The 9870-nt window shown below is 47.1% G+C and overlaps 1 non-coding gene across 1 annotated transcript; it reads right to left on the bottom strand.

Moving 5' to 3' along the window:
* Positions 1-5981: 5981 nt before the first annotated feature.
* On the bottom strand, positions 5982-6053 carry TRNAA-UGC. The gene has a single exon. It is a non-coding gene; the product is annotated as a tRNA-Ala (tRNA).
* Between the last annotated feature and the right edge of the window lie 3817 nt (positions 6054-9870).

Raw genomic sequence — 9870 nt, 5'->3', positions numbered from 1 at the left:
GTCTTAACTATCTTGAGCAGTTTAGTATCATCTGCAAACTTTGCCACCTCACTGTTTACCCCTTTCTCCAAATCATTTATGAATAAGGTGAATAGGATTGGTCCGAGGACTGACCCTTGGGGAACACCACTAGTTACCCCTCTCCATTCTGAGAATTTACCATTAATTCCTACCCTTCATTCCCTGTCTTTTAACCAGTTCTCAATCCTTGAAAGGACCTTCCCTTTTATCCCATCACAACTTAATTTATGTAAGAGCCTTTGGCGAGGGACCTTGTCAAAGGCTTTCTGGAAATCTAAGTACACTATGTCCACTGAATCCCCCTTGTCTACATGTTTGTTGACCCCCTCAAAGAACTCTAATAGATTAGTAAGACAGGATTTCCCTTTACGGAAACCGTGTTGACTTTTGCCCAACAATTTATGTTCTTCTATGTGTCTGACAATTTTATTCTTTACTATTGTTTCAACTAATTTGCCCGGTACCGATGTTAGACTTACTGGTCTGTAATTGCCGGGATCACCTCTAGAGCCCTTTTTAAATATTGGCGTTACATTAGCTAACTTCCAGTCATTGGGTACCGAAGTCGATTCAAAGGACAGGTTACAAACCATAGTTAATAGTTCCGCAACTTCACATTTGAGTTCTTTCAGAACTCTTGGGTGAATGCCATCTGGTCCTGGTGACTTGTTAATGTTGAGTTTATCAATTAATTCCAAAACCTCCTCTAGTGACACTTCAGTCTGTGACAGTTCCTCAGATTTGTCACCTACAATTTGGCAATGTTTATGCTCCTTTCTAGGATTTGACTTCCACTTTTTAAAGGAAGTCTTTTTGTCTCTCACTGCTTCTTTTACATGGTTGTTAAGCCCCGGTGAGTCTTTTTTAGTTCTTTTACTGTGTTTCTTAAATTGGGGTATACATTTAAGTTGGGCCTCTATTATGGTGTCGTTAAAGTGTCCATGCAGCTTAAAGGAATTTCACTTTAGTCACTGTACCTTTTAATTTCTGTTTAACTAACCCCCTCATATTTGTATAGTTCTCCTTTTTGAAATCAAATGCCACAGTGTTGGGCTGTTGAAATGTTCTTCCCACCACAGGGATGTTAAATGTTATTATATTATGCCGTTTATTTCGAGCAACTGCAGTTATTCGGGAGAGTACAGACAGGCAGAGTTTCCCCTCCCGAGGTAGGTCTCGGTTAGATAAACAATTAAGGCAAGCATTTATACCTCTTGCGACATACACTGAGGAGCAACAACTGCATTTTGTTTGTACATATTCCTTTCTGATAGCTTACTTCTCTCAGCAATTTCAGCTACAATCTGCATTCTATTCTTATCTAACACAAGGTCGAAAACCAGCATCTCTTACAGTTCTTTTCTGCTCACCCACGCCCTGCTTGGAAGTCTCCCGTTATTAGCTGTTAGTTAGCCTGGTAAATATCAAGTCCCTGAGAAAACACAGTTATACGAAGCAAAACAAAATCACAAACAGAAATGTCATTGGAAATTCAAAAATTAAAAAGGAAAATGCAATTCCCATCACTTCATTGTATCTGGGCCATTCCTGTATCGAGAGTACCCGCTAAGGGCCCTGTGTGCTCATGGGAAACCTGGAGGAACTCATAGCAGAGCCTGGACATGAAACTCAGCTGCTCCCAGGTGCCGCAGTAAAACCCTTTCCCTGCTGTGATGTTGATGATTTTATGAAAATATGCTAATGAGTGTGAATATAATGTAACTGGAACATGCTTCATGCAAAAGGTCTCTTGTGCAGTATCATTACAAAGCTTATTATCTACTGTGTGTGTTCAGCCTATTTGTATGAACCGATCATTCCTGTATCTGAAGCTAGAAATATGAGCTATAACTCTGAGGTCCTGTTGTAATGATGCAATGTGTGGGCCATTAATAGTGGTTTGGACTCCTGATGGCTCCCATTAACCAGGACAATTGACTGGAGATGGCTCTGTCCTGCACCATCTGTGAATCAGGCCAGGAACAATGAAGGCTTGGGGTCTCACAGGGCATGTGACCATGTCACCTGGTACAGGAATCCATCTTAAACCTGGGGCTTTTCCCCAGGAGAGAGACAAAAGATTCCTGCCTTGTACCAAAGCTGTTTAAGGGGGTGGAACAGAAGAAAGGTGGCTGCAGTCATGAGAAATCCCCTAGCTACCACCTGAGCTGGAACAAGGACTATACCAGGTGAAAAGATTGGGCCCAGACAAGAAATTAGTCTGCAAAAGAAGCTTATTGGAAGATCTCTGAGGGTGAGATTTTATCTGTATTGAGTTTCATACTGTATTAGTCTTAGACTTGCATGTTTTTGTTTTATTTTGCTCTATGGAGAATACAAACTCCACAGAGAAGGAAAAGTTAATGCCTTAGAAAAATCTGTGTGTGTTAGAGTGTCTAGGAACCACTCTCCTATAGCTTCTTTTCTCTGATTTCCTTTAGAAAATCTGAAGCAGGGAGCAGAAAACCATTGTCTTTTCTGAGGTGTGAGCTCAGGACCTACTGAGTATGAGACTGACATGCTGCCAACTATGCTAAGAAGGCCCAGGAAAATGTTTAGGCTCAGTGCATATAGGACCCTCCTACAGCAGTGACTGGGGCAGGGAAGGAGCTGGAAGAAGCAGGGAGATCCTGGTGCCCACAGACCTGTCCTGGCATCTTTCTCAGCAGCAAAGAAATCAATTTGCTCTTCCAGTGAACAATCTGCTGGAACTAATGGCAGCACAGGGGGGATGTTTCTAAAGTATTCACCCACCTCTACATTTTAGAACTTACTCTCCTTTTTCTAGTATAGCACTTTGTGTATGAATTAGGCAAAACAAACTACACAGGTAAGAGAAACAAGGGCTTGAGAGAAAGCTTGAACTCATAACCCCAACAGATGGCCCCTCTGCACTAACCAGTTGCACCCCTGAAGATGTTTTTTAAACACATTTGGGAAGCAGGCAGTTATCAGTCTCTGTGGTTCACACCTTTGCCTGGTAATTGAAAGGCTGCTGGTTCAAACTTAACTCAAGATGCGGCTTTTCAGCGATGAGCCTCCAGTACATTTTAACAGGAAGAAAATCTCCTCTATTCTGGCTTTGACCCATTTGACTCCTTCTGCCCATCTTCTCCCCCTCCCCCAGTCTCTTTCCTTCCCCACTGGGGCCATGCAGAGAGGAGCCCCAGTCAGTCTCTGTCACAGAGAGTCTGTATCCCATAAAGGGAGGGAGGGGTCTCTCTAAAATATTGATAATGTGGAGGGGAGTGGTGCATGTTGTTAGGGGGAGACAGGATGGAGAACTAACAGTGGGGTACAGAGAGATCCCCCCAGATTTGGGAGATCCCCTGCTGCCCCCCATCAGCCAGCTGTGAGAAGAACAACTGTGGGGGTGGGGGGTCTCCACATGCTGCCCCCGCCCCAACTGCCAACTCTGCCAACTGTGGCAATGGGAGCTGCGGGGGTGGAGTCTATGGGCAGCAGTGCGCAGAGACGCCCCCGGCCCTCCAGCTTAGGGGCTGCGGGTTGCTTTCGGGAGATGTCCAAGGTAAATGCTGCACCCCTCACCCTCTCCTGCAACCCCTGCCCCAGCCCAGACCCCACACCTGCACCCAACCTCCCTCCAAGAGCCTGCCCCCCACACTGCCTCCTTCACCACAACCCCCTGACTGAGCCCAGACCCTGCACCCAAACTCTCCCAGAGCCCAACCCCTCTCCCTCCCTGTGACGTTATTGATATAAATGGGGACCATATAGAACATGGGTTGCAACCAAGGTCCTGTAGTGGCACCAAATCCTAAGTAAAGGGGGTCATATAAGGTGTCTAAGACCAGGTTCCGGGTTGCTGGTTTTAATTATGCTGTCTGTATGTCTGTATCATTTTTAGTTGAAGTTATGAATGTTGGCTCTATGCTGTCAATATTTCAAGTTTGTGCTGTGCTTCTGGGGGAAGCCTCCCAGACAAGCTGGTGTTAGCTCTGCCTAGCCTGTTTGATGGCCCATTAAGGACCATTAAGGACACAATGGACCCATGGAGAGAAGGCAGACATGCCTTGTGACTCAGCAAAGTATGCAGGGACTGGCTCATGTGACTCAAGGCTCCATTTTGCTGTAAAATTCCACAGTGAAGACAAAGGGATTCTTACACCTGGAAAAGTCTATATAAGCCTGATGCTTCGTCTCCATCTTGTCTTCAATCCTGCTTCTTACCTCTGGAGGGACTTTGCTACAAACTGAAGCTCTACACAAGGGACTGAGGACCCATCCCAGCGGGGGATGTTCCAGAGACTTAAATTGAACCTGCAGTTTACTTCATCACTGCTGCAAGCCTGAACTAAGAACTTTGCCATTACTGTATGTAATTGATTCCATTTAACCAATTCTACCTCTCTTCTCTACCTTTTTCCCTTTGTAAATAAACCTTTAGATTTTAGATTCTAAAGGATTGGCAACAGCGTGATTTGTGGGTAAGATCTGATGTGTATATTGACCTGGGTCTGGGGCTTGGTCCTTTGGGATCGAGGGAACCTTTTTCTTTTATTGGGGTGTTGGTTTTCATAACCATTTATCCCCAGGATGAGTGCATTGGTGGTGATATTGGGAGACTGGAGTGTCTAAGGAAATTGCTTGTGTGACTTGTGGTTAGCCAGTGGGGTGAGACCAAAGTCCTTTTTGTCTGGCTGGTTTGGTTTGCCTTAGAGGTGGAAAAACCCCAGCCTAGGGCTGTAACTGCCCTGTTTAAGCAATTGGTCCTGATTTGGCACTCTCAGTTGGGTCCCGCCAGAACAGCTCCGTCACACTCCCACAACCAAACTCCTTCCCAGAGCCTTAGGCAGGTGTGTGTGGCAGGTGGGGCAGGACTTGGTCCCATTCTGGGCACCACCAAAAATTATACAAACCTGCCACCCCTGTCCAGCCCAATCTTCTGCTGATGTATCTCAACCCACACCCGTGCAGGGTTTGAAACTTTCATTGCTTAAATTCCAGGACACGGAGGGATTTCAGCTCCCCTTTGCCCAGAGGGAACCTTCACCCCACTCCTAACCAGGTTCTTGTCCATGGGATCACTGTAGGGGGCTGGGTCCCTCGGTGTCTTTTCTCTCTCTAGGACAGGCCTGGGTGCAATAACTGGGGGCATCTGAGCACCCAGGACCTTCTGTGGGGCTGCCATTCCCCTTCCCCTTCTGTGGTCCCATCTGCCATTGACTCCAGCCTTTTTTCTATCCATCGTCAGCACCATCCCAAGCCAGCATCACTCGCCTCAAAAAGACAGAGTCCCCTGGCACCTTACAGACTAACAGACATATTGGAGCACAAGCTTCCGTGGGTGAATCCCACTTCGTCAGATGAATGTAGTGGAAATTTTCAGGGGCAGGTATAAATATGCAGGCAAGAATCAGTCTAGAGATAAGGAGGTTAGTTCAATCAGGGAGGATGAGACCCTCTTCTAGCAGTTGAGGTGTGATCACCAAGGGAGGAGAAACTGCTTTTGTACTTGGCAAGCCAGTCACAGAATTCCCACTCCATTCATCTGACGAAGTGGGTATTCACCCACGAAAGCTCATGCTCCAATACGTCTGTTAGTCTAGAAGGTGCCACAGGACTCTCTCGCCTTTTACAGATCCAGACTAACACGGCTACCCCTCTGATACTCAAAAAGACAGTGTCCCCTGCTGGGAGTAAATCACTGACCTCTCTCTACCCTGCCCTTCTGTTTCCTTGCCTCTCAGGCTGTGCAGATGGGACCTTTCCCTCCAGTGCTGGAGGATTCGCCCTTCTCATCTACCCTTGTCCCAAGCAGCACAGCAGGTGGGAATCTTAAATGTACCGAGGTGACTTAGGAGCAGAACCCACCCCCAGACCTTCCATGCAATTGTCACTTGCCCCTCACTGAGCAGGACTGAAACTGGTGCAGGGAGACTGGTGGGCCACATCCCCTCTGGGCATGAGCAAAGCAGCAGGGTGAAAAAAAATGATCATGGAGATGCTGGGGATTGAACCCAGGGCCTCATACACGCAAAGCATGTGCTCAACCACTGAGCTACATCCCCTACCAGGTTGTGTTTGCTATGGGTTACACTCAGAGCCCTCCTGTTTCCAGAGCATCCAGTGACCTATAAGCTTCACGAGAAGCCCATTCCCCTCTCTGAGGACCAATCCTGCTCTCCTGGAGATGACTTGGTCATAGGGGTCACTTTTCAGCAGGGCCAGATTCTATGTGTGGGGCAGAGAGAGTGGGTGCCCTGGTCTCAGGGTGCAGAGATACACTCAGCCATCTCCCCTGCATTGGGTTGGGGGTGCTGCAATCCCCTGCTGCAAGGTCATGGTGGGGGATGCTGTGAACAGCTCAACTCCTCACCCTAGTGGCAGAAGTGGTGTGGGGATCTCCAGGTGTTTCTAGGATCTGCTAGGCATTTCCACCTGCCTGTAAACTCCAGCTTTCCCCAGCACATTCACTGCGGTGCAATTGGGTCACTGTTTCCATGGCTGAACAGCAAAGAATGGCTCCCAGTTTCCCTTCTGTTGCCAGCAGGATTAGCCTGTGTCAGTGGTTAATGAGGTGGATCTAGTTGTAGATTGTTATTCGTTCCCCACCTTGACAATTGACACAGTCCCTTTCCCAGGCAGATTCCCAGCACCTCAGTGATCCTTGTAGCAGGGTTGGGTCCTGAGATTTTCAGGGTTCTTTTCCCCTCCACCTGGAGTGAACTCAGCTTTTTCCCCATCCCAGACAATCCATGAAATAACAACAGGAGCATAAAGAAAGAGGGGAGGGAACATCTCACGGCCAGGGCTGGATTTGCCCAGAGCCCCCTGCTTGCCCATTGTTTCCATGGAATTTGGCCCCCTGCTTTGCACAAGGGACAGAGAAAGATCTTGCTGTTCCTGTGTCTGTGCAAAGAAAATTGTGCTTCTGTATGAAAGAGAGGCGGGAAATGGGCCCATGATGAGGCAATAGCCTCAGGGTTAAGAGCAAAGGACAATGATGGGAAGGTTCACAATTGACTCAGTAGTTGCATACAAAGGTGCACGTTTGGCAGTTACACTGGGAAATTCAGGCTCAGGTTGGCCACCCCGGTCTAGGTGTAGAAGTGACAACATTTAAACTTGAAAGAGGGGCCAATTTCCCCATCATTTCACACCTTTACACCCAAACACCATGACTTTCTGAATGAACCCTCCTCGTTCAGCCAGAAGATCTTGGGGTGGATGTAGGAGTCACTGGGTAAAATTCTCTGGACTCTGTTCTGAATCAGGTCATAGAATCATAGAATCTCAGGGTTGGAAGGGACCTCAGGAGGTCATCTAGTCCAACCCCCTGCTCAAAGCAGGACAAAACCCAACTAAATCATCCCAGCCAAGGCTTTGTCAAGACTGACCTTAAAAACCTCTAAGGAAGGAGATTCCACCACCTCCCTAGGTAACCCATTCCAGTTCTTCACCACCCTACTAGTGAAAAAGTTTTTCCTAATATCCAACCTAAACCTCCCCCTCTGCAACTTGAGACCATTACTCCTTGTTCTATCATCTTCTACCACTGAGAACAGTCTAGATCCATCGTCTTTGGAACCCCCTTTCAGGTAGTTGAAAGCAGCTATCAAATCCCCCCTCAGAGCAGAGGTACCTAGTGATCTAGTCTGGCTGTAAAATCTATAGATCAACACCATTAATATGAAATTAATCCTCAGAAACGGCTGTTCCCCACCCATACCCCAGCAAACGGCTCTCCAGGGAAGGGGGCTGTTGAGGAAGGGAAGAAGGAAGACGTCCTTCTCCCCCTGGAGGAACTGGGCTCTGCGCTTTGGACAGAAAGGAGGGGAAGGAAATGGCCACACGATGGCAGCAGAACCTAAGAAATGAAACACAATAGGCTTATGTCCACACTGCAATGAAACACCCAGGGCTGCCCCATACCAGCTCAGGCTCCCGGGGCTTGGGCTGTGGGGTGGTAAATTTGCAGTGTAGACATCTCGGCTCAGGCTCAATAACGGGCTCTGAGACCCCACAAGGCTGGGAGGGAGTGTAGCAAGTAAAAAAGGTAGAACGGCAGTGGAGTATTACCCTGGTCTCAATGGCATTTCTCCATTGGTCTGTCTGCTCTGAGGCAGGGACAATAACACATCCTGCTGCTTTTGTTATTTCAAAGGGCGGTTTAGGATTTTCATTCTCACACATGGTGCACGAAGCAGGACTCAACCCTCAGTGTAAACTAAATGAGCCGCCCATAGATTCTGGCAGCCACAATGAGGCATTTGGTGTGAGAGCTCAGACCTGCCCCTGTCCCAGAGGGACGGGATCATCTGTGAGGGGACCGGACCACTGACCTATTAGCTCCTAACTCCCAAACTTTCAGTAACTATCCTCAGTGCCCGTGAGTGTAATTTAAACCATCAAAAGAGTCATAGTGGGCTAGACCATAGTCTGGACTTCGGGTCTGGAAAAGAACTGGCACAATCCATAGACCAGGTTGTTATATAAAATGCACATAGATTTTAACCCTTCACATACAGTAATGGGAAAGTTCTTGGTTCAGGCTTGTAACAGTGATGGAATAAACTGCAGATTCAAATCAAGTCTCTGAAGTCAATCCACAGCTGGGATGGGTCATTCAGTCCTTTGTCTAGAGCTTCAGTTTGTAGCAAAGTCCCTCCAGAGGTATGAAGCAGGATTGAAGACAAGATGGAGATGAGGCATCAGCCTTTTATAGTCTCTTGCCATGTGGTCTTTGCTTTCTTTGTCCCAAGGACACTCTTATCCAGCACGGGGCACAGAAAAACCTTAGAGTTCTGTCCATAGGCAGGTCCCTGCTACCTTGCTGAGTCACAAGGTGTATCTGCCTTCTCTCAATGGGTCAGTTGTGTAGCTGATGTTCCTTAATGGGCCATCAAGCAGGCTAGGCAGAACTGACACCAACTTATCTGGGGTGTTCCCCAGAAGCAGAGCACAAGTTTGAACTATGGACAGAACAGAGCCAATACTTATAACGTCAACTACAAAAATGATACACATCTAGAGATGGCATCATTATAATCAGCCAATCAGAACCTCTCCATAGACCCCTTACACTACAACCTTTCTACAATATTGGCTGCAAATATAGAACAGTGGTCGCAACGGTGATCTGTACAGTTACAGATTATGTCAATAACGTCACAGGAGGTGACACAGCATCAGCGAGACTGATAGTGGAATACCGCCTCCAGTTTTGGTGTCCTCAATTGAAAAAGATGTTGTGAAACTGGAGCTGGGGCAGCAAAGAGCCACCAAATGTCCTGAGGGCTGGAGAAAAATGCCTTCTAGTGAGCTACTGAAAGAGCTCAACCTGTTTAGCTTATCAAAAGAAGATTGAAAGGTGACTTCATTGAAGTGTTGAACTGCCTTAATGGAGAGAAAAGATTGGGTATTAGGGGGCTCTTTAATCTAGCAGAGAAAGGAATAACAAGACCCAATGGCTGGAAGGTGAAAAGAGACAAATTCATATTACAACTAAGGCACAAATATTCAACAGCGAGGATGATTTATCACAGGAACAAGCTACCAAGGAAAGTGGTGGATTCTCCATCTCCTGATGTCATTTCATGAGGACTAGATGCCTTTCTGGAATGTGTTTGCCCCAAAAGTAGCTATTGTGTCATACAGGAGGCCTGTGATATGCAGGGGGTCAGATTAGATGCTCTAATGGTCTCTTCTGGCCATAAAGTCAACTAATTTCTGAAAAACTGAGTGTAGCATTGGGAGCAGCATCTGATGTTTCCCTGTCTAGCCGGCTTGCTGCCTAGAACGAACGCTCCTTGAGTGGGGTGATCCACAGGGAGTAGCTCAAACCTGCAAAGTGCCTGGCCAGGGGCAGGACATTGGCCCAGCAAG

This window comes from Mauremys reevesii, linkage group 14 (assembly GCF_016161935.1).
Source record: "Mauremys reevesii isolate NIE-2019 linkage group 14, ASM1616193v1, whole genome shotgun sequence".
NCBI lineage: Eukaryota > Metazoa > Chordata > Testudines > Geoemydidae > Mauremys > Mauremys reevesii.
Note: the sequence above shows the minus strand (reverse complement) of the source record. Positions and strands in the feature narration are given on the sequence as shown.